The sequence below is a fragment of the Phalacrocorax aristotelis genome, chromosome 1 (assembly GCF_949628215.1).
Source record: "Phalacrocorax aristotelis chromosome 1, bGulAri2.1, whole genome shotgun sequence".
Taxonomy (NCBI): Eukaryota; Metazoa; Chordata; class Aves; order Suliformes; family Phalacrocoracidae; genus Phalacrocorax; species Phalacrocorax aristotelis.
In genome coordinates this window covers 83,037,408-83,061,105 of record NC_134276.1, presented here as the reverse complement: position 1 = coordinate 83,061,105, position 23,698 = coordinate 83,037,408, and the positions used below count along the sequence as shown (strand labels likewise).

General features: G+C 41.2%; 1 protein-coding gene across 1 annotated transcript in view; it reads right to left on the bottom strand.

Moving 5' to 3' along the window:
• Positions 1-11,608: 11,608 nt before the first annotated feature.
• Positions 11,609-23,698, bottom strand: part of LOC142058415 (toll-like receptor 7) — a 35,959-nt gene continuing 23,869 nt past the window's right edge. The window contains exons 3-4 of the transcript XR_012660969.1: positions 16,965-17,151; positions 11,609-14,986 (exon numbers count right to left, since the gene is read on the bottom strand). The gene's annotated coding sequence lies outside the window, so the exon portion shown is untranslated. The remainder of the gene's footprint in view (positions 14,987-16,964; positions 17,152-23,698) is intronic.

The window sequence follows — 23,698 nt, the reverse complement described above, 5'->3', positions numbered from 1 at the left end:
GTCCAGAAGCACATGCCCATAACTGTGTCCTACCTAATCTACTCATGCCATTGCAACTGCAGGCAGATTTTCCACTAAGTTCAAAGAAGACAAGCACAAAGAAATTGATGTTATATGCAAATGATTTTTTGCTTTTCTTAAATTCAGCTTTGAAGTCTATAAGGTTATCTTCAAGATAGGAGAAAAAGAAAGATTATTTTTAGGGATATTAATATCTTCTTTGGGGAAAACAGAAGTGTCTCCCTTATGAGAGAAATTTGTTCCTCTAACACAATTAATATTCTAAGGAGCAAACCCATGTCTGTTGATGAAGCCCCATAGTACCTCCTTGTGTGCTTCCTCTGTGTTTCTTGCCTATTATTAAATAGCTATATTTCAATCACTTTAAAAACATGATACTTAGCTGGTGATATGAGCCATGAAAAGTCTGGGCTTCAACCACTGCTTTTGTACCTTCAGGGAATTAAATAACAGAGAGTATAAATCCATTTTCCGTTAGAAAGGAAATTGTACTGAAAGACAAGCAGATGTTCGAGTACTTTGGTGGACAGGGAACTATTTGAACTGTAAAAAAAATATTTCAAAATCAATAATGAAAGAGGAAGAATATATTAATTGAATAATACACAAAGACAAAAAGTATTTAGGCATTCCACTGGAAAGTGAGATCATAACAACTTAAGTTGTGTGAATCCATAATATTTTTTTCCTCAAATCACCAGTATATTATAACATTTATGGATATTTTTAATAGTATTGTCACACTTCTCATAAAATCAGGCCAAAGCTCCATAGTTTCTGACTCTTTCAAACTTTCGCAGGCTTTTCAATACCAGAACTACTTTCCAATGAAATTACAGCTACCTTCACAAATCAGGTAATTTCTCCATGCTGATAAAGCAATTTCTAAGGCAAAGGTTGATATTTCTGTTCCATCACTCAATGAAGTCTGTATAAAACTCTGCTTACTAGCTTCTATTTCCTGTCAGCCCTGCTAGACTCTGCCAGAAAAGGCCCTCAGCCTTGCCCACCTCCCAGGCCCTTTTCTCCAGGCACAGCAAGACCCCCTTTCCTCCAGGCCAAATTGAGGCTTGGTGCTTTCCCTGTTGGTCACCACTCATTCTTGGGTGTCCTGTACAATGTGTGTGGTGTCGGCAGATTTTTGTGTGGCCACGGATGCAGAGCCAGGGACTTTGTCAGGCAGGGATATTATAACAGTCAAAATAATAAAAGACAAGAAAAAGCCACATATTGCTGAAGCCCCATGCTCTAACTTGCCTAATGTTCTGGTATTGCATAGATGAGAACGGTTGCCAGCCACGGGATGCTCACATTTGCATATAGCCATTTTGAGAAATCAGGAATTGCACAGACACATTCAGAAGGATTCCCTTGAAGCCCATTTGCACTAAATAATTTAACTTCTTAGAATGGAAAGTTGCTTGCTTTATGTGATGAAGGCAGCTGTAAAAACAGAGATAAGCTACACTGTTGGCCTCACAAAAAAGTCCATCAGCAAGCCGGGATAACTTGCTACATTGAAGCAAAAGTACCTGAAAGGAGGGAAAGCTGTTGGCAAGATTATTATACATATATTTTAATAATACAAGTTCTTCTTGTTCTTCTTATTATTATTATCATTATATGATGTTTATTATCTATTATACCTAGAATTTTGCTTTCCAGCTTAGATGTTTTATTTGAGGGTTTAAGACTGTGCTCTCCATTCAGAAAGTACTGTAGTTCATTGTTGTTTATGAACAGTTTGGGTAAATGCTGTGGACCATTAAGGAGTTTCTGGCAGGGAATATGAAGTTTGTTGTGGGATATGTCAAGACACACCAGCCTGCAAAGATCTTTTAATTGATCTACAAACTATCTCCATCTTTCCATAAATAGCCGAGAGTGTTTCCATCAAACACTAGCTTTTCTAGAGAGCTGTTTACTAAAGTAGTCTGTGAATGTAAAATGCCAAGTAACTTGATGAGTAGCTAAGGTTGGAAGGGACCACTGGGATCATCTAGTCCAATCCCCTTTGCTCGGAACAGTATCAGCTAAGGCAGGTTGCTTAGGATTGTGTCTGGCTGGGTTCTGAATGTCTCCAAGGATGGAGACACAACAATATCTCTGGGCAACCTGTGTCACCCTTATTTTTTTTTCTTCTGAAGACAAAGGTTGTGGTCCTGCTTTTTGCTTTGTTTTCTCCACTCAGGATCCTGATCTCCACCATTTCATGGTCACTGCAGTCAAGGTTGCCCCTGACCTTCACATCCTTGACCAGCCTTACTTTTTTGTAAGTATGAGGTTGAGAAGAGTCCCTGTGCTTGTCAGGTCCTCAGTCACTTGTGTCAGGAAGTTGTCAACAATGCAATCCAGAAGCAACCTGGTTGCTTATGCCCCGGTGTGTTCTGCCTTCAGTAGATATCAGGGTGGTTGAAGTCCCTGAAGAGGACCAGGATGTGCAAGTGTGAGACACCTTCCAGCTGTCTGAAGAAGTCCTCATCTATTTCTGCTTCCTGATCAAGCGATCTGTGAGGTTGTAGCCCTGCAACTACACAGAGACCTCTAATTCCTCCTTGTGTTCCCCATGCTGTGGGCATTAGTGTGTAGCACTTCAGAGAGACATCCACATGTGATTTACAAAAAAGTGTGAGAGCTTCCACCATCATTCTGTCCTCTTGGCGCTTCCTTATTCACGTGCATACACTTGAGGTAGACCTCCTTAAATCCTGTTTTGTTGCTTTCAAGGTCTTAAAAAAAAAGAGATAGATAAAACTCAACTTATGTATTAACCCTGCCACTGTAAAGTACTGCTTATTTTCACCAAGATCCAATGTCTTTATAGTAGGTAGTTCATGAAAAGCATGAGAAACTAAGCCCAGTTTATGCCTGGAGAAATCTAAATATTTCAGATTAGGTTGGAAGATAACATTGGTACCATTCAGAGCTTGGCTAATGCTAATAAAAGACAAATTCAAACACAACATCCTCTAAATATCTTCAAATTCCTGTCTGTCTGTGAAGAAAAGCACTGTGTGAACTTCGAAGGATTTATCAAAGATGTTGCACTGAGTTTTCAGCAAAGATATATCATTGCTAGGCTTATCTTCTGGCAAGGGCGTATTTTTTTACTCCAGGTCTGTATCTGTTTTTGACTGATTTCCTACTAATAGCACTGTTGTTGCTACCCTGTGATAAAGGTGATATTCTGCTGCCAGACAAAGAAATTGTACTTAGCTTAGTGAAAGACTGAGATCAACTTGCTTGATAAATAGGACTCCAGAACTGCAGGTAGGAAGATTTTTAAGATTCTGAAGGGCTAGAGCTGTTCATTAGAAAGTCCTTGAACACTAAACCTTTTAAATACAGTTACTGGAGGGAAGCAGGTTACAGAAGTAGTTGACATGTTTATATACCTGGAATTGCACTTTTCTTCTGTGACAAGAAGATGAGTCAAGAAGCTCTAAATGACACAGAGTTAAAACTCACCCCAGGCCGTATCTTTTGTTGAGTAGTTGAATTCAAGAGGAGCAGGCTTGAGCCGCAAAGCCAGTTGGGAGGTGTAGTTGGAGGGAGGCTTCAATGCCATCCATGTCCTGGGTACCCGTGAGTGGAGGGCAGGGGTTGGGGGGCAGCACCCTGGCAGCATCTTGGACAGCTCCCACCAACTGGGGGACCCCCATGCTGCCTGGGGGACTCTGGTCCTGGTCCCCAGGAACAGATCTTCCAGGGAAGGGGTAGTTTGCTTCAGCCTCTGAGGAGGCTCTTCACAGATTGGTATGGCTGCAAGGCATGGAAGAAGCAACGCTCAGTGAGGAAAGGGTTGGGATTTTAGGGAGTTGTGTTTGGTTTGGGGAGCTTTGAGGTTTGGGCTTTTTTTTCCTTCAGGTATTATTGTAACACTGAATCTCCTCAAAATAGTTCTGCCGCAGTGCAAGTTCTGAAAGAAACATTGCTGACAGAAAATGTTCAATTATTTCTCAAATTCAGAGTAGTTAAAGGAAATGGAATCCCAGCTGATATTTTACATAAATGTTTTTCATCAGCTAGCAATTCCCTAGGATTTGCTAAGTAGGCAAAAGATTCATCTTCACTTTCCACCATTTTCTTGCATAAATCATGAGACATTTCAATTGCCTTTGGATAGTGGTTCCTGCCTCTATTTATTTTCATCAGCTTGCTCAGGCCCTGAAAATAATCTTCTAAAATTTTCTTCTTGTTGTTGTCTGAGAGTTTCCGTTCAGTTACAACTCCATTCTCTCCTTTCTGGTGATGCATACTCCAGCCACGAATGACAGAGGAATTGTTCATTACAACATTAAGTGATGGCATATTGGATACTTGGGCTCAACCAAAATTTTGGAAATATCAAAGTAGGATTCATAACAGACTTATGACTGCAGCATTCAAGTGTCCTTTAAAAAAAGAGAATTTGATTTTGCTCTTAGAAGGTACTTAGCCCTAGCTTTAGAAAAAGTCATATCATAAATACATGTAGTCATGGACTGAGATTTTTCTAAGATATTTGTATACCTTGGTTTTCCTATTCCATACAAACAATTCAAAACAGAGCGGCTAGCAATTGAATTTGAGTTCATGGAAGGTCTTTGCAGCACAAGGATTGCAGAGTTCATCTGGGTTTTCGTTGCTACTGTAGAGAAGTTAGATGCCTCTCTAAATAAATACCAACAACATAGACAATAGAGACTACTAAATTGAAATAGGATTTATTGCTAATGGAAGATGAAGAGAGTCTCTGATCAGACTTTTGTTACTTTTAAATGTTTGCATATGGGAATGTGTTTGTATTGCTAGTATAATACTCCAAAACCAGTTGAAGACGATAAAAAATCTCTCATTGAATGTGCGAGATCAGGTTTGTAGCACCAGCATTCAGGCATCTTTATTTCCCTGGTCAGCTTTGTTCCCTTCCTTTTTGTGGATGGAAGGTTAAGCATCATGGAAAGAGAGAAGTGTCAGTCTCAAAACTACAACAGTATTTTGAAGCACAAAAATATTTATAAGGAAAGACAAAGCTAAAAAAAAAAAGAAATGTTTAAGAACATTATACAAAATAATACATGCATATGGTTAGAAAGGAGCTATTAAAATGCTGCAGGCAAGATTCAGATAGAGAAACATACAAAGAAGAAGGAAAAGGGGGAAGAATGTGAGATGAAAGACATGAAAGGACTATCATCCAAAGAAGGTCATTAAAATCACAGTGAAGCAGTGATATGATAGCTGTTCAACTGGTCTGACCATAGAATGCAATAAAATGCAATAAAACTGGATTTAAAAATATCAAGAACCACCAAACATATCAAAATATTTCATAAAAGTATTTGAATTTTATAACAGGCTGAAACAAGGATGAAAAATATCTGTAAACCAAGATTACTATGCTTCAATGTCAGCACTCAGTACTTGGTTAAAATACAGTGTTGCATTTTAATATACTTTTAGGAAATATTGGAAAATTCATGTTTTTCACCATGACGGGGTTACCTGGGAGACTTCATAAGGCAATCACAGCTTGTGCAATACTAAAAAGCACACATTTCTATAAAATATTTTTTCCCGAAGTGCAATAATTTTCCATTCTGGAGCTGTGAGACTGATTCAAACGACGCATAGACAAGCTATGTGTGACTAGAAATCAGTGCTAAGGAAGAGCAGACTCAGCCTCTGGTTTCTCAAATTCTTGGCAGCATTGCGTGTGCTTTAAAAAATTAAAATACTCATCCTCTTTATCTCCCTGCCATAAAAGATGCCATTCATCTTAGAGTTAGCAATAGATATATTCATCATAATGGCAGAACTGGAAGCTGCCATCTACTGATCAGCTGACCGGGAGGGGCCAGCGTGTAGACAGAAGTGATCTGTGGTTTTCTAGTGTTTGTCCAGGAGTAACTGGAAGTCACATTGACTTTAATAGAGTAACGTGAATACTGACTTGGTGTAGGGATATTCTTATGACAAATATGGCCAAGTAGAACACAGCAGCACGATGAACTGTTACACCAGGAGAGATCACAAAGCTGGTGACCCATTCAGGAGGTAAAGCACAGAGGAGAGGAAATGATCTGAGTATTGTGCCCACAAAACTCCATGCTTCCCTGCTTAGTGCCTTAAGTATTTATATACATATATATAAGGTCCAATGAGCTCCAGCCCCAAGCTTCCCTCATGCACATACACATTATGTCTAATGCTCTCATAGGTCTTAAAAATAGAGTACACAATGGGGACCTCTAGAAACTTCACTGAGTATTTAAAATATTGTCCTCCAGGGCAACACTGACAATTTTCAAGTGAAGAGCTAGCAAATAAGGTAAGCATTTTGAAATGCCCATACTAAATATAATAAATAAAAGCGTAAATAAACTTTATTTATTGCATGTACAAACCCTGTAGCTTTGCACATACTTACAGCTACATAATTTATTTCCACCAGCCTCAGAGAGCTTTAACAGGTCCTTTTCTTTTCCTTCCCATGGACAAGCTATTTAGAGAAAGACAGTGCCCAGATGCTTAAATGGCTGAAACTTGTTCCGATCTCAATTTTGGTGGCATTTGGGAAATTATATTGCTTATGATTATGTTTGATATTATGAAGTTATTTTCGTAGCATTAACTCTGAAAATGGCTGTATCGTTCGTGAGTCCGTCAGGGAGGATGCAGCTCACTGAGATGTTTATAAAAGCCTCATAAAAGAGACAGAGACACATAAGCTAGGAGAGCACAAGAAGCAGACAGGCTTTTAGAGCATGAGAAGCTGACTGCTTAGCTCCAAGGTGTCAAACGAGGCAAGCCATGGGCTTTCTTTTTACTTACCTGAACAGCAACAGACTAACAGACATCTAAGGAAGGATGAACAAGAAAGAGGGACCTCACCTTCTGGGAGCTGGATGGTTTCTGCTGACATATATTTTTTTTTCATTTTGCTTTTTTAGTGAAAAGAATGGGATGTTCCCATCATTGCTGGGATCATGGCATGTTACATGCAGAGCCAGGAAGGTCACACCTTCAGTGGGATTCAAGGAATGGAGATGCTTAAGCAACAGTGGACCCAGGCGAGCACTAAGAAGAAAGCAGGCTCTAGTTTTCAGGAAGAAGCTTGAAACAGATTTTGCACCATGTAAATGTATCCAGATCCCTCAAGAAAATGCAAGTCTCTGAATTCTGGCCAACCTCCAGAGGTTTAAATATGTCTGGATGCAGGTATCTGACAGCCTAGCCAAAAAGCTGGATGCAATACTCCAGGACCACCCTGACACTAGGATGTGTGCAAGGTTTTACTGCTACCAAAGGAAGGTAAATATTTGTTTCCTTCCCTCCATGATAATCAGGGTAATAGCTTGCTCTTATGCAAGGCAAGCTGTTCCCACTGCACCTAGACTTCAGCATGAATTCGAATGAAACCTCTGAGTGTCTATTCCACTCTGCTAGACAAAACTGTAAACTTAAGGACAAATTCACACATCATAGGATTTGCAATGGATCCCAAGGAGGGAAAGAAGATGAAGAACTAAGGATCAAAAGAAAAAAAATCACTCTAAATAAATTAATTGTAATTCACTAACAATGCATGATCCCACCCTCTAATCAGAAAAGAACCAAAAAAACCCCCTTTTTTTTGTTGTTTTTGCCAGTGACATGAGGACAGGGATCAGTCCTGGCCCTGTTGTATTCATCTCAACAGACATAAACACACCAACATCTGCTCAGACTGGCAGTTAGATGCATAAATTGCAGAAGGTGGGCAGGATTGCAAGCATGCCTCTCTTCCAAGGCACATCTCCTACTGCTTGCCATAAGGTGCCTCCACTCAATGTGCCTTCTGTTTTGAACTCTACCTTAAAGTACCTTTCTCTGTCCCATGCCCCATAGGAGAAACCTGGCTGAAGACTATGAATTCAGCTCCCATAGTTGGCTGTTGCCTTGAAGATTGTTGTCTTTTGGGACTTTTACGCCTAGGGCCCTTTGAGGATTCCCCTCAGCTGGGCTGGGAGTAATTAACTTTATTGTGCCAGGGTATCTAATCAGCCAAATTCTGTGATAGTTTCATGTAGGGAAGAGAGCCAGATAAAGCCATAGCTGACATGGCTGAATGCCAAGGCCCATGGCAAATCTCAGAAATTCATCCTAATCATTGCATGCAGCCAACGTGAGAAGGGCAGAATCACCTGAAATTATCAATAGCAATATCTAGTCAATAATTTTAATAGCTTGAATATTGGCTGGCACTGTTCTGGGAGATCCAACAGATCTCTCCTTGGCAAGATAAGGCTTCCCATGTCTTTCATCTCATTATCTCCAAGCACTTTACAGATACAAAATGATTTGCAAAGCAATTCTCATTATCTGCATTGCACAGATAATTAAGGCAAAGGGTAGAGAGGCTTAGACAGTACTCCTGGGTCACTCAGAATGAGCAAACAGATGTCCTACACATAAGCAGTAAACATTCTTAAAAGCAGAAATTTATTTGAACCTTAAGGTGATGCCTTTCCCTGTATCTCTCTTAAGCAGCAGCTGGCTGCATTGTCCCAAGTACAGGGGCAAGCATTGCCTTTTTGCTGCCTTGACATGCTGTATCTGGCTCCCAGGACCCTCCCTCTAGGCACAGCAGAACTGGGTTCTCCCCCTTTCCTCCAGGCCAGATAAAAGATCTGTGAAGCTCGGTCACTGCTGCCTCTTGGGCGTCCTACGCAATGTGTGTGCTGTAGGGAGTGTTTTGTGTGGCCATGGACATACAGCCAGGCACTTTGCTGGACAGGAGCAGTAGGTTTAGTGAGTATCCCAGTAAAATAAAAGTTTTGTGATTGCTGTCACAATGACGCTAATAACAGTAAACAGGAAATGGTGTCAATCTCCACAGACCGGCATCGATAGTATCTGTTTGGTCCCAGGAGGTGCTGGTTCTTTTTGGATCCCAGGAAGAAAGGCACAAGGACTCTCAAAAAAAGTTATCCATGCTATTAATATACCACAAAAAGTGATAACAACTTACAACATTTTGTGTCCCTTCTGATACTGAGAACCCCAAAATGCTAGAGTATGAGACAGACCTCTGGTCATGGCATGGCACATTGCCCAGGCTCTCCATCCATCGTGAGGTCCACCAGATTGTTGTCTAAAGACAGAGAGTTATTATAGGATTTTCTTAGAAGAAAAAGAGCTCTATTCATCATTTTTACTGTGGTGCAAAAGGAAGTTTATATGAAAACATGCTGCTTCACTTCAAGATAAAATCAAGGACGTGCTGGTGGCACCACTGCTGGTGACAAGTGGGTGCTGCCTACAGGCTCTTCAGTTACAACTAGCCAGCTGCGTTTATCCTACACCAAGGGATGTGGGCAGCATGACACAGTCCTCAAGGCCAAGCCATACAGGTAGTACAGCATGGCACAGCACAAGCCTGCGCTGCTCAGGTCAACTGCTACATGGATCGCTATCTACTCCGTGTGCAATGGTTTGCCAGGTAGGACCCCCCCCAGGTTATTATTTATATGGTTATATGGAGCTGCCTGTGGTTTAACGGTGTTAGAACGTTGTGCCCATTTGATGAATTCATTATTTTGTCAGTTTTCTTTTTCACTATGTGTCTTTTCAAGCAGGTTGACTGACTCTCTTAGGATGATCAAGGTACTGAGGACAGCCTTTTTCAACAGCACATCCCACAAAAATCTCTAAAATCCTGTTAAGCCTTATCAGCAGAGTGGGCCAGGAGTCTCCAGGTGAAGCATCAGCAGTTATGATAAGGCCAAAACTCTGCTCATATGGCATCACATGAGTAAATGCACAGAAGGGTGTTAAGTCAAAGGCTTTCACTTTGTTGCTTTTCACAACTAGCATAATAAGTATGCTTCAGTGGGGTTTGTTATCTGTTTAATGTGGGATACACCAAGATGTCTTAGGTTATTGAGATGCTTTAAAAATTGATGTCTTTCCCTTATCTATCTGTTGCCCCATAAAACTTTGAAGTGGTTTCCTTTGAACGCTGATTCCTCAGGAGGTTTGCTGCTTGGATGGTTGTCTCCACATGCAGAAAATGCATTCCGACACAAGCTAAAAACCTCCAGGTGAGGGAGATTTTCCATAAATGCCAGCTCAGATATGAGTCCTGCCTGTTGTGGCTCAAGTCTAATACTTCTAGATTTCTAATTTCTTGTAATGCAAAACTACAAGTAAAATCCAATATACTGTTTGATAGACAGATTTAAATATTTGAAATCGCATAGATTGAATCCAGTGCCATTCAAAGCCTAACTAATGCAATTTGTAGACAAATACGATCAGGTAATTTCCCCAAAGCTTATTAACTATGTGAGTTTAAACTGATCTGAGTTAATGGATGTGAGGCTTTTGAAACTCAGATCCAGTGCTTTGCAAGGTCAGGTATGCTGTAGTCTGAGAGCAGATAAAATAAACAGTCCATGTTTTTGGCTGAGGAAATGCATGAAAGCCTCAACTAGTCATCTTTTCACAAAGTCAAATGGATTTTTTTCCCCGACAAATTCTAACAGACTAGTCTTATGTTGTCCTAAAGGTGACATCTTGCAAATTAATTTCTGTGAGATTATTAACACTTTGAAAGATAATGAAGTTGGGTTGTTGCATAAAGTTGATCCCAGAATAAAAAAGGCTGACTTTTTTAGGGAAACAGAGTTTCTGAGTGATGTTCAGATAGGTCTTCAAAAACATAACATGGAAGATTTAATAATTTTGAAGATACTAGAGAAGAAAAAGACTGTGTGATGTTCAGATACTGACAGTATTTTTTTTTCTCAAAATTTAAAGATAACTTCATCCAGAAAGGTCAAACTCTGCAAGAATTTTTCAAAAGCTATTTCATTCCTTAAATAATTAAATGTAAGGTGTAAAACAGTTCTCTGGGCCATGCTATGAAGCCAGATGGCAGGTACAACAGCTAGAGAAGGGCTAGTAAGAATTCAAGTGTTTAATTTGTTAAAGGTTTTGCAAAGCCAGCAAATGTTTGGGTGGAAGTGTTACCCATGCAGCACTCACATACAAAATGAGCATTATAGACCTCAGATAATGCCTGCTTAGATCAAGAGCTTTCATATTAAACAGTATATTTGAATACCATCGATGAATGCTCTTTATATAGTTAAGCAAAGGTAAAGTTCTGCTGCTGAGGAGAGCAGATGGAGAGGTGCTTTGGTAATGCTGCTAAAGAAGAAAGAATGGTTGAATCAGTAAGACCTGCAAAAGCCCCATCTCCCGAATCAAATTTTTTTCCATGGGGATTGCAGTAGTAGCAGTTCTTGCTCATCTAGAGCTCCTGTAAATAGAATTCCCAGTGCAAACAGCACTGCTGACATTTAGTCCTGGTGTAGCAATGGGAGATGAAAAACCCATGGGCCCTTTGTGCAGATTGCTACTGAGATGTAATTTCCCTAGTTCTGTTAAGTAAAAAAAAAAAAAAAAAAAGGAATAGGTAAGGTATGACCTGCCACATTATGGTTAAGGTTATTCTTTAAGATTTGTGAACTTTTGAAAGATGTCAGTCATCAGAAACTGCTTTGATATTAATATAGGCAAGTTCAAAGTGACAGCATTATCATTTATTTCCATTTATTGTTACAACCTTCAAGACTGTGAAGGAACTGATGATTTCTGCTCCTCCAGTACAGGGTAGTTTTCTGGGGTAATAGGAGATCTCTGGTCCAAGCAAAACAGATAGTACTGGATGCAGCCATTTTATTTCAAGGGAAAAACAGTCTGAACAGGTTTTCTCAAGAGAGAACAGCTGGATGAATAGCCCATTAATAGCAGCAGTAATACGATAATTCTGTCCTATAGTTCTAATAATCACATTCTAGATAATTTTTTAATTACAGAAAGCATGCATTTATAAAAAGGTCACAAGAAAAACTGTTAGCAACTTTATAATATCATGGATTCTAGTTGTTTACGGGTTCAATAAGTTTTTCCCTCCCAAGGTTAAAAAGATTGCATTAAAGGAATTAATATTATCTTGGGCTGTTTTCATGGGTAGTATTTAACATTGCTTATACAGACTGATTGGTCACATCAGCCCATAGTCTGGCACAACAGGAATAATTTGGAGAGCAGAACAGTAGGCGGTGAGGACCCACTGTCCACATTGTATGCATTTTAGGGAGGTTTATTTTAGAGAGATGCTGTAGTCTAGTCCTTAGACTGAATACCTGTTAGCTGTGTTTCTGCAGAATGTCCTCCAGCTTTGTTTCAGCTGGGAGGAAACCAGAGGATGTGTTTCAAGACTGTTCCACATGGTGAACCAAAGCACAGCAAGGACAAACAAATGGGAGAGTTGCTTCCAATTGCATTCACTCCATGTCTAAACAAGTACACTGCTGTAGGTAGAGCCTGTGACAAGACCATGGGCATATTTGTGGCTTCCTGCCCTAAAAATGTTTGGCTACATGTAGCATGTCTAATCTGAGGAATGACATCTATCTGCTGGACATAAATTCCTGAAGCAGAGGAGTAATGTATGTGTCCTCTCCAGAGGAATACCTTCAGCTTTACTGTATTCCTTTGTTTTCAAGGACATGGTATAGCAGTTAGCTGCACTGGACATTAGCCAGAAATAGCTTGTTAGGAGTCCTCCAAAGCCTGTTTAAAAATGTGCAAAACCCTCTGGAGCAATATGCATCAAGGGACTTCCACATCGCATTACCTATTCAGAGGAGAAAGAGGGAAATTGCTCTGTGATAGTTGTCCACACTATGGTTAGAAACCTCTGAAATACTGGGACACATTCTGAGTCCTTGTGTTTGCCCACACTGAAGTCAGAAGTTTTAGTGATGGTCTTAACTGAAATAGATAACACCCCATCTGCAGCAAAACCATCAAAAATCAAATAATTTAATCTTGTTAAAGATACAGAGAACTGAACTGAGTTTAGAGCTTTTTGGAACATAAGCTGCAGCTCTTTCCATTAGCAGATAGGTGAACTGAGTAGAATTTCAAACAATATTAGTCTTTGTAAGCACAGCTAAAATATCTTCATGTTAAAAAATTGTATGCTTACAAGTTTTTAGAATCATTATATACTTTTCAGTTACCTGTATTTTTTTTAATTTACTCTGAAAAGGGAGGTAGTTTAGTATTAATAAGAGATGTATTTACTAAAGCAGCTTCCAAAGATCAAATTTTAAAGTGGTAATTACCAGAAAAGACACAGAAAGTAATTCTTCTAGGTGATTTTTAAAAGCATAGGAAAAGCATGGGAGCACATAAAATTCTAAATTCCTGAAATTCTTCAAATACTGATACTAATATGAATATAGATGAACGGCAGAGGGGAGAGAGAGAGAAACGAAGCCAAAGGAGCAATAAGCAACAGCTTTAATTAAAATGTTGTTCTAGATATTTACACAGCAAGAATGAACTAGTGGACAACTATAGTCCTCACTCCAAATCCTATGAGATCTAGCAAAAAGGTGCATTTAATGCGTCAAAATAGACTAGTATAAATTTTTTGTTTACAGAACAGTCTGCAACATAGGTGACATATACGTATAAATCTCAGAAAACCAGAAGATCAACATTCAATCTACATACAAAGTTGCCTAGTCAAGCCATCAAAAATCACACACAAACAATTCTTATTCTTTTCCCTTCCACCAAATTGCCTGGGTGACTTCTTAACCTAGGCTTGCTTGGGACTCAGCAGCAGAAGTTGTTCTCAACTGTTAGCTCATTAAGGTGAAGGCTTTTCTAAATATATCCCTGGGGCTGATGCTGATGCTACTTACCCAGCAGTAAAATTCATGGTAGGTGTGGTTGCTGTCAGGCTCAGCAATGTCTTGAATTCCTGGCGTCACTGAGCACGCTGTTGGAAAATGGACATAGATCCCTTGAGCCGCTGCTGCTGGTGGTGTCCTTCCCCGGGCAGTGTTTCAAAAGGAGGGGCAGAGGAAAAGGCAGCCTGCCCGCAGGCAACCCAGGGGCTTAAGAGAGGCAGCTGGCGCAGCTCCCCACTTGGGCCAGGCAGTGTCAGCAGCATGTGGCTGTGGTTTAGTGCCACCTGCCCAGGGTGATCCAGTGGCCACGCTGGCTCTGGTATTAGCCTTTATTGACATTTCACAAGAAAAGACATGTCGGCTCTAAAATGGGAGAGGTCCTGTCAGAGATGAATATTCTGGTAAACTGCTCAGAAGATTCAGCATAAAGGCATTGCAAAGGCAGACGATTTTGTCACTCATTGCATGCTCCTACTCCTTAGTGTGTTTTTTTGCTGTGTTGGGTGCCCATAGCATAAAAAGTCTGCATAAGCTTACAGAGTGCAAGTCACTGTGGTTATTGGTAGATAATCACAGACATAAGACTGTTGCATATGTGCATGACTTTACTGGCTTGCTCCTAAAGCAGAGGAATCTTAGAGGCAATTTAAAGGAACACACTTTGGGCCAAATCCTTAAAAGTGCTGAGGTGTGTAAATTTGCATTTCAGAGGGAGCAGCATACTGAGCGAAATCCAAGAACTAGTTCTTGGGCACTTAAACTGCAGCTGTGTTTTAAGCACCAAATGCAGAAGAGAGATCCAAAATAATCTCTTCCCACTCCCAAATGCATCTCCGGCATCTCAGATGTTGAATGAAAGAAACCTTGTGCACCAAGGCTCATCGCCTCAGCTGGACAGATCATCTCTGTGCTAGAGACCTCTCTAAGGCTGTCAAAGAGTCAGAATTTCAGCAGCGTCATGTTCTGGTCTCCTTGCTTTTACTCACTTAGTGCATTTTGACTGTATTTTAGGAGAGTAGCAAAGCGGTAGCATTTTCATTTTATTTCCAGCAGCAGCATCCTTCCCATCTGACAGCTGCAGACGTAGCTTCAGGAGGAAGTGGTGTTCTGTGTAAATACCTCCCAGGGTGGTTTGTAAGCAGCACTTGGCGACTCCAAAATCTCCATGGATGGTGAAGAGTGCACAGCGCTGTTCTTTGTGGGATGGTACACTGTTCTTTTTCCTAACAGAAGGAAAACAGATGCCTTAAAAATGCATTAACACAAATGAAACTATTCAAATTTTCGTGTAGAAGGGCAGGCTTAACTATCTGAGCAGCTGTTTTTTCGCCAAAAAGGCATTCTGGCTGACCCAAGTTTGGTACTTGGTTTAGCGGAGATGGAAAAAGATTCACGTCCCCTTATTTCTGTCCAGGCACAGCATCTGAAGTGAGTAACAGAGCCGATAGGATAGTCAAGTTATGGTGACCAGGATTCAGTTCTCTCCTCTGCATAAGGGTACATCAACACACAGCTATCGGAAGCAAAGGGTGCAGGATATTCTAAATTGTCCCTGAATAGCTGCTTTTGCTCCCCTTTGCACTAAGTAATCTAATATGACATGTTTACTAATATGATATATTTAGGGTCTGGAGAGGAGGTCTTATGAGGAGAGGTTGAGGGAACTGGGGTTTTTTAGTCCGGAGAAGACAAGGCTGAGGAGAGACCTTATCGCTCTCTACAGCTACCTGAAAGGAGGTTACAGCGAGGTGGGTGTTGGTCTCTTCTCCCAGGTTACTAGTGATAGGACAAGAGGAAACGGCCTCAAGCTGCATCAGGGGAGGTTTAGATTGGATGTTAGGAAAAATCTCTTCACTGAAAGGGTGATCAGGCACTGGAACAGGCTGCCCAGAGAGGTGGTGGAGTCACCATCCCTGGAGGTGTTTAAAAGACATGTAGACATGGCACTTCAGGGCATGGATTAGGAGACATGGTAGTGTTGGGTTGACGGTTGGATGTGATGAACCTAGAGGTCTTTTCCAACCTTAATGATTCTATGGTTCTATTCTATACTGGAACAGTAATAACAGTTTGGGGCTGTTTACAGGCTGGAGAGATGGGCTGAGGGGAACCTGATGAAATTCAACAAGAGCAAGTGCATGGTCCTGCACCTGGGGAGGAGCAACCCCATGCACCAGTACAGGCTGGGGGCTGACCTGCTGGAAAGCGGCTCCACTGAGAAGGACCCGGGAGTGCTGGTGGACAGCTGGCTGACCCTGAGCCAGCACGGTGCCCTTGGGGCCAGGAAGGCCAACGGTATCCTGGGGTGCATTAAAAGGAGTGTGACCAGCAGGTCGAGAGGTTATCTTCCCCCCTACTCTGCACTGGTGAGGCTGCATCTGGAGTACTGCATCCAGTTTTGGGCCCTCCAGTTTAAGAAGGATGCAGAAGTGCTTGAGCAAGTCCAGCGGAGAGCTACCAAGACGATCAGGGGGCTGGAGCATCTCCCTTATGAGGAAAGGCTGAGAGACCTGGTTTTGTTCAGCCTGGAGAAGAGAAGACTGAGGGGGGATTTCATCAATACCTATAAATATCTAAAGGGTGGGTGTCAGGATGATGGGACTAGGCTCTTTTCAGTGGTGCCCAATGACAGGACAAGGGGCCATGGGCACAAGCTGGAACACAGGAAGTTCCACCTGAATATGAGGAAAAACTTCTTTCCTGTGAGGGTGCCAGAGCAGTGGCACAGGCTGCCCAGGGAGGCTGTGGAGTCTCCTTCCCTGGAGACATTCAAAATATGCCTGGACACATTCCTGTGCCCCCTGCTCTGGGTGTCCCTGCTCAAGCAGGGGGGTTGGACAAGATGATCTCCAGAGGTCCCTTCCAACTCCTATCATTCTGTGATTCTGTACAGACTTTTTCAAGGTGAAAAATCAGTATGTTTAATTTCAATATTGTCACAACAAAATGTTTTCATTCATTTCAGTTTTTATCTTCAACATCTTCTAACTTACTGAACAAGGTTCACACACCTGATGTGCAGACAGGTGTTCTGAATATTTAACAAAATACTCAGCTGCTATAGTAACCAGGCTTACTCCTGTACCTTTTCAGTTCAGACAACAATAGAGAAGTCACTCTTCTGATTATAAACTGAAGCAGACACTCAAAGCAGCTCTGCTGAATTTGCATTAATTTGATGGGAGGAGTGTTAGCACTTACCTGCTTTCTGTGAGTACAGGACAGTATTTTCATACTATTAAAAAATATTCTGCATTGCTGATGTCATCACACAGGATTGAACACGAGCTACGGCTTGATGAAAATGGGCTAAATAATTGCTTTTCAGTGATTGCTCAGGGTGTGAAGGGAAGGTTTATGGCAACAGGAGTGTCTCAGCAGCAGTGCTCTAGAAAATAAAAAGGAATGTAGATTTTTATCTTGAGCTTATTTTTTGTATTTTTTTTCCTGCTTTGGGGTTGGGATCACAAATCCTGCTACGCCATTAAATAATATTTCTGAGCTTGTCTTCTATTTCCTGTACTGATAAGTACTCATCATTTGCGCTGAGAATGGTACGTGCCAGGTTAAAGCAGGAAATGCCTGTGATTTCATGTGACCCATGAATCTGCAATTTATAGATGGTCCTGGGTTCCATGGACATGAGCCATGGGATGAAACTTGAAAAGATAGTCCAACCATCGCAGTCATCATATGCCCTTAACTTGAGCAGGTTTTAAATCCAGAAAAAACTGACAGCAGGTCTTAAATCCAGAAACCGTGGAGTATGCTCCACATTTCAATTAGAGGCAGTTTTCAAAAAGTATTTAGAGACTTAAATTTATCTGGGCTTATGGAAGCATTTGACAGCTGCCAGTGCAATTCACTCTGGAACATCTTGAAGGTCTATTGCGTGCCAACAAAAATCATGAACCTCATCAAAGTTTTATGCCAAGGTTCTGCTTGAACAGTTAAGGTAAATGGGAACTTGCACAAATGGGTTAATCAAACTTGCCTGTCAAACACAGACTCATTCATTCAAAATCCCTTTGTCAGACATTGACTTTATTGCAAAAGAAAAAAGGTTCAAATGATATGAAGGAGGCATGGCAAACCAGAAAAGCACTGTACCGGAATATTAAAATGGTACTGTCAGCTCAAGCCTTCTAAATTACAAGTACAGACAAAAGCCTTAGGGACTGTCTCTCCCCACGAAAACAAAGATACCAATCAGCCAAGGGGAAACACCCTCCAAAAATGGACCTACTGAGCAATTTTGCTGCTCCCAGTGTATTGCAGTAGGAAGCAATGCCATGCAAGAGGTGAGTCAATGCTATCTCACAGGGGGATGCCAACTAAGGGTGGTCGCCTGAAGAAAAGAATGTCATTAAGTACCAAAGCAGCGTCTCGCCTTCGGCAGTGTAAACAAATTTTCATCACCAATAATCTGAACCCTATGCGTCCCGGGTTGTCCCTACCTACAGCCAGGGGCAGACATGCTCCTTAGTGTATCATGTACCTTGCCCATTCAGGTCTGGGGACCTGCTGGAGGGCACCCATCCTCCCTGTTTTGGATTTCCTCACAGTGTGAACCCAGTGGTGTGCAGATGTTGTGTATACCCAAACCCTTTTTCCCCCTATGCAGTCAGTATATGGCCATAGAGCTTTCAGGAAGACCATGTTACAGACCAAAGAGTGGGTCTCAGAATAGGGACTGTCTACATGCCCTCTGTTCAAATGCACATGTTGAGAACACACCAAAGGCAGAAGCAAGTGTCTAAACGACCTTCAAAGCAAATGTTTCAGAAAAGGTCTGGAAGTTAGACAGACTGGCTGTACAAAGAACATCAAGACTCAACAGAGATAGCAACAACTGATCTCCAAAGTTATTCAGAAAAGAAAAAGGAGGGAAGTGAACTATTACTGTATCACAGATGAAGCCAGAGCGGCTGCTAGAAAGGGAACTGACTGGACAAATAAACCCTTTACTAGACACTACATTGGTAAAATGCATGCAATTCCTCTTAATCCAAACAACTAGCCAGAAAATCAAGTTTTGTAGGTTACTCTAGATAATGGGAGAACCTGACATTTGAGTCAGGCATTTTCTTATTCTGAATTTTCTGCAAGATTTTATTAATAAGAGTGGACAAGGTATTGCTTTTTTGGCCACAACAAAGATGGTCCCAGCCACTGTAGATAATTCCCTTTCTTAGCACAAGTGTCCTCTTGGCCAGTACCTGTAAGGACTCTTGCTGGCTCCTTCCCCATCCCACAATGCTGCCCTTGCTGCCTTGCAGGCTTTTCCTACGAGCTGTCTTACACTGCTCAGCTCTCCCTCTCCCCATCATGCACTCACGCATGGGGAGACACCTACCTGCTTAGGACTATACTCAGCAAACCATGTATTTCCAAGTAATTTGAAATTCCTGAGCTGCCTTTGCCTTTCTTGTAGAAATCAGTGATGGTGGTTGGAGAGTACAATTTACATACTGACTTTCAGGGAAGAGTTTAAAGACTTCTTATAATCACTTTAGATAAATTGGTGAAGCCCAGCAGCTTCAACAAGGTATAAAACAGACTGAAGTAGCAGACACATATGACCTTGTCTGAGACATAAGGATATCTGATAGTGCAGCAATTCACTACTATTCAGCTATCTACACATGCAGATAGGTATTAAGTAGGATTTACACTGGCACCTACGTTTGTTTACAAAGCTGCCTTTCAGGACCTGATTCAAAGCCATTGCAGTAATGGAGAAATTGCCATTTACTTCATTAGGATTCAGTTTAGATTAATGTTGCACCCTCCTTTGCTGCCCTTTGCAGTCTCTGTTCCTGTCACTTGAATTGTTCCCTCATGGCATTGCAAAAAAAAGGATGGAAATGTTAGCAGCGATGCATGGGAAATTGAATACTGATCTTTCTGGTTTTGACAGTCTCTGTGCAATACAAAAGGTAAAATATTATTTTTAAACCTTAATAGAATATCTTTAAAAATCACTACATCTTTAAAAAAAAATCTAAATTAAAAGTGAAACATTCCAACTTTTTACTTGCAAAAATGGTGAAACCTCACTAATTGGAGTAGGCTGACTGAAAAATTATCCCATGTTCCTGCAGTAAACGTCATGTCCATGGAAACCATGTGCAAGAATTTGATTTCTATATCACTGTAGAATATATAAAATCTTCCTTCAGTAAATCTTTTCCAATATATCAAAATGTCTGACGACATGCAGTTAATGCCAAAATCTCCTCCTCTAGCTGTCCTAGGCACCAAACCAAATACATTAATTAAAATATGACAGTATCAAGCTACCTACAGAATAAATAATGGGGCAAGGTTTTTTTAAGAGTATGTGACTGGAGAGTGTCTGAACTGGGAAGTGAAAGAAAGATTAAGCGGAAGATGGAATAAAAACCGAAGAAACAGGAACCAGTTATTTAACAATTTTGTAATGTTGGAGAGAGGAGAAGGAAGATAAATTGAAAACAAGGGTAGTGGCGCATGATTGGTCTGCAGTGATGAAGAGATAATTTTGAATTTAAAAGAGCTTAAACCTGTGATTGCTAAAGAGGACTCCTGCGTGCAGAACTGCTCTGCATCGGACCCAATGCCCGTCCCAAGCTCGTTGCTACAGGCTCTTACCCATCGGTTAATTAGCCTGACTGAAGTGCTATTTCCAGCATTATCTCTACTTGCAGACAGCAGAGAGGAACTGGCTGCAGAAAGGCTGATCTCAGGAATGGAGAACTGGTGTTTGCAGGCATGTCCCAGCACAGTGTGGGGAAGGCAGAGGCTGGCCAAAAGTGGGGGAGGGATCTCACTACCGGACAGAAGTAAGATTGTCAGGAAGATAGGCTTGTTCTCTTTGGTCTCCCTCCTCAGTTTTAAATATATGGACACCAGATTTTTCTATAGCTGTGTGGGTGTTCTGGATGTGCACTATCCTTAGCTGGGCAGTCTCAGATGCACATATGAAGTGGTGCAGGGCAACCAGACAGATCTGTAACACATGTCTACAGCATGCATGCCACAACTGTGCAACAGCTCCAACATCACTGGGAAACATCACATTTCCTGCAGAAAACTGAATAGCCGATCAGCTCATGAGCAGTAAGCCTGATCCACCCCAGAAGTATTAACTGGATGGCACAAGCACGGTGTGTGTTTGGGACACTCACCACAAGGCTCTGCATAGTTGGCATGGTTGAAGACTTACATCACAGATGTTTGCCAACTGTAGGCTGTGAATAAGCTTAGCAGTTAGCCTTAGAAGCCCATGTAAGAGAGAAAGTGTACCACTGATGTAGGATGCATTTGGTAAAACACAGATGACCATATTTGACCTTTTCATGAATCGCTTTGCAACTGGTGGAGACAAAATGGCACCCCCAAAAGATAAGTCTTCTCCTTCTAACGTAGGTGCTGGAACAAGGGAAGGTGACTACAGTGGCCATGCTGCACACAGCAGCCCAACAGGCATGTGTCTGAGAATGACAGCATAAAACAGCACCAAAATGGAAATTTATGACATTTCTGGGTTGGTATTTTTTTTTTTAACATCAGTCTATAGTATTGGGAGTAGCCAATTAAAAATTTTTAATAACTCAGTCCTGGCCAGGGGCGCCTCCAGCAGGTGCCACAGGGCTACGGCCACAGCACCCTTCATGTGTTTCTTCTGGGTGCAAACACTGCCTTTCTGCCACCCAGACATGCTGTGCCCATCTGCTCACCATAGCCATAACCTGCTCCCAGACTCTTACCCCTGAGTAAAGGACATTTGGAGTACTGCGTCCAGTTTTGGGCCCTCCAGTTTAAGAAGGACGTGGAACTGCTTGAGCAAGTCCAGCAGAGAGCTACCAAGATGATCAGGGGACCGGACCATCTCCCTTATGAGGAAAGGCTGAGAGACCTGGTTTTGTTCAGCCTGGAGAAGAGAAGACTGAGGGGGGATTTCATCAATACCTATAAATATCTAAAGGGTGGGTGTCAGGATGATGGGACTAGGCTCTTTTCAATGGTGCCCAATGACAGGACAAGGGGCCATGGGCACAAGATGGAACACTTAAATATGAGGAAAAACTTCTTTCCTGTGAGGGTGCCAGAGCAGTGGCACAGGCTGCCCAGGGAGGTTGTGGAGTCTCCTTCCCTGGAGACATTCAAAATATGCCTGGACACATTCCTGTGCCCCCTGCTCTGGGTGTCCCTGCTCAAGCAGGGGGGTTGGACAAGATGATCTCCAGAGGTCCCTTCCAACCCCTACCATTCTGTGTGATTCTGTGATGCTGTGACCCACTTCCCCTTTCTTCCTGGCCAGATCAAAGCTCAGTGCTTTCCTGTTTGGTCACCACTACCTCTTGGGTGTCCTGCACAATGTGTGTGCTTGGTTGACTGAATGCATGCAGATGATACAATTGCTAGATAGGCATTTTGGTTTTCTGGAATGAACCAGTGTAATGAAAACAGTTCCCTTTTGACTTAAGGGAACGTGTATAATTTCCAACAGGAATGTTGCCTTGTCTAAGGTTTGCACTTGGTTACAAATCAACTCTAGATACAGTGGACTGCAACTCTGTTAGTTAACTCAACAGAAATTTTAGCAACTTGTCTCAGAATCAGAGTGGGAAGCGGCTGTGTGTAATTGTATAGTAGTCTTTAACTGTTTAGCCATCTGTAATCAGTTCTGATCTTAATCAAGCAGCTTCATGGATTTAAAGTAGCTAAATTTTTCCCAGGTGAGAGTGTGTACTTGGTTGTTATTGAGATACAGTTCACTTAAGCTCCTTGGCAGATTTTCAGATGCCTTCAGAGGGATATGTAAAAGTCCATCATATGAAAAATTAAAATATGACAGATATTTGAGGTGCTTAAACCATCCTGTATAATACATGTCTCCATTTCTGCATACAGTAACAAGATAGTTCTCCCTGAAGCCTAATTTTTTAAGGGAAGAACTTCTTAGTTCAGATGTTACTGACGGAGAAATCACATTTAAGTTTAAATTTAAAATCTTTACTTCACGAATATTTTAAATAAATAAAAGGTTCTGTTCCAAACATTTGTATTGTTTGATATAGCTAAGGTCTGATACCTCAAGGCTATGTAATTTTTTAAATGCAAAATAACTGGTGAAATCCAATTTGCTGGAAGATACATAAATAGTACAGGTTAAGAGAAAAGATTAATTCAGTGTCATTGAAAGCCTCACTAAGGACATTCGAAGACAAATTCAAACAATCTGTACCTTTAAGATCTTTAAACTGATTTGCACAAATGAAGAAAATATTTTTAGACCCAAATTAAAGACTTTACAATATGATTTACAATGCTGATTTTGTGAATAGTGCATTTTCTCTTTTTCACTATCAGAACATGTTAGTGATGCATGTGAATTAGTTTTCTACTTCCATCTGTAAAGGTAATCTGTCAAGTTGCCTTTTTTCTTGTATATTTAAGAAAAATACAGTTTCCTTTGTCTGTGGGAACATTTTATATTCTTTCAGGGTTAGATCTGTGAGGTTATTAAATTCCTTGAAGACAGACATGTCAGCCTTTCTAGTAGAGTTTGGACCAAGATCAAGGACTTTTAGCTTTTTAAGGGTAGATAGAAGTTTATGTGTGCTTTGTTTTGCTCTTTGAAAACACCCTTTAATGTATAATTACTTCAGTGATAACTTCCTCTAACAACAAGGATTTTAGAGATAAGTGGTGAGAAAGGTTTCAATACCATCAGTAGGTCTGCTTCTGGTAATGGAAAGATAAATCCTGCTCCTCCAGAGCAATGAACGCTGTACAAGCTCTCTGGAGGCTATCACCTGCATGAAGAAATCAGATGCAAAAGCCATGCACTCACAGCTCTGGCAGTTTCTGAAAGCAGACAACAGATATTTTGGGAAGTCAGAATGTAAATCTGCTTTGTTAAGGATGCATTTGAACATGAGGGTTTC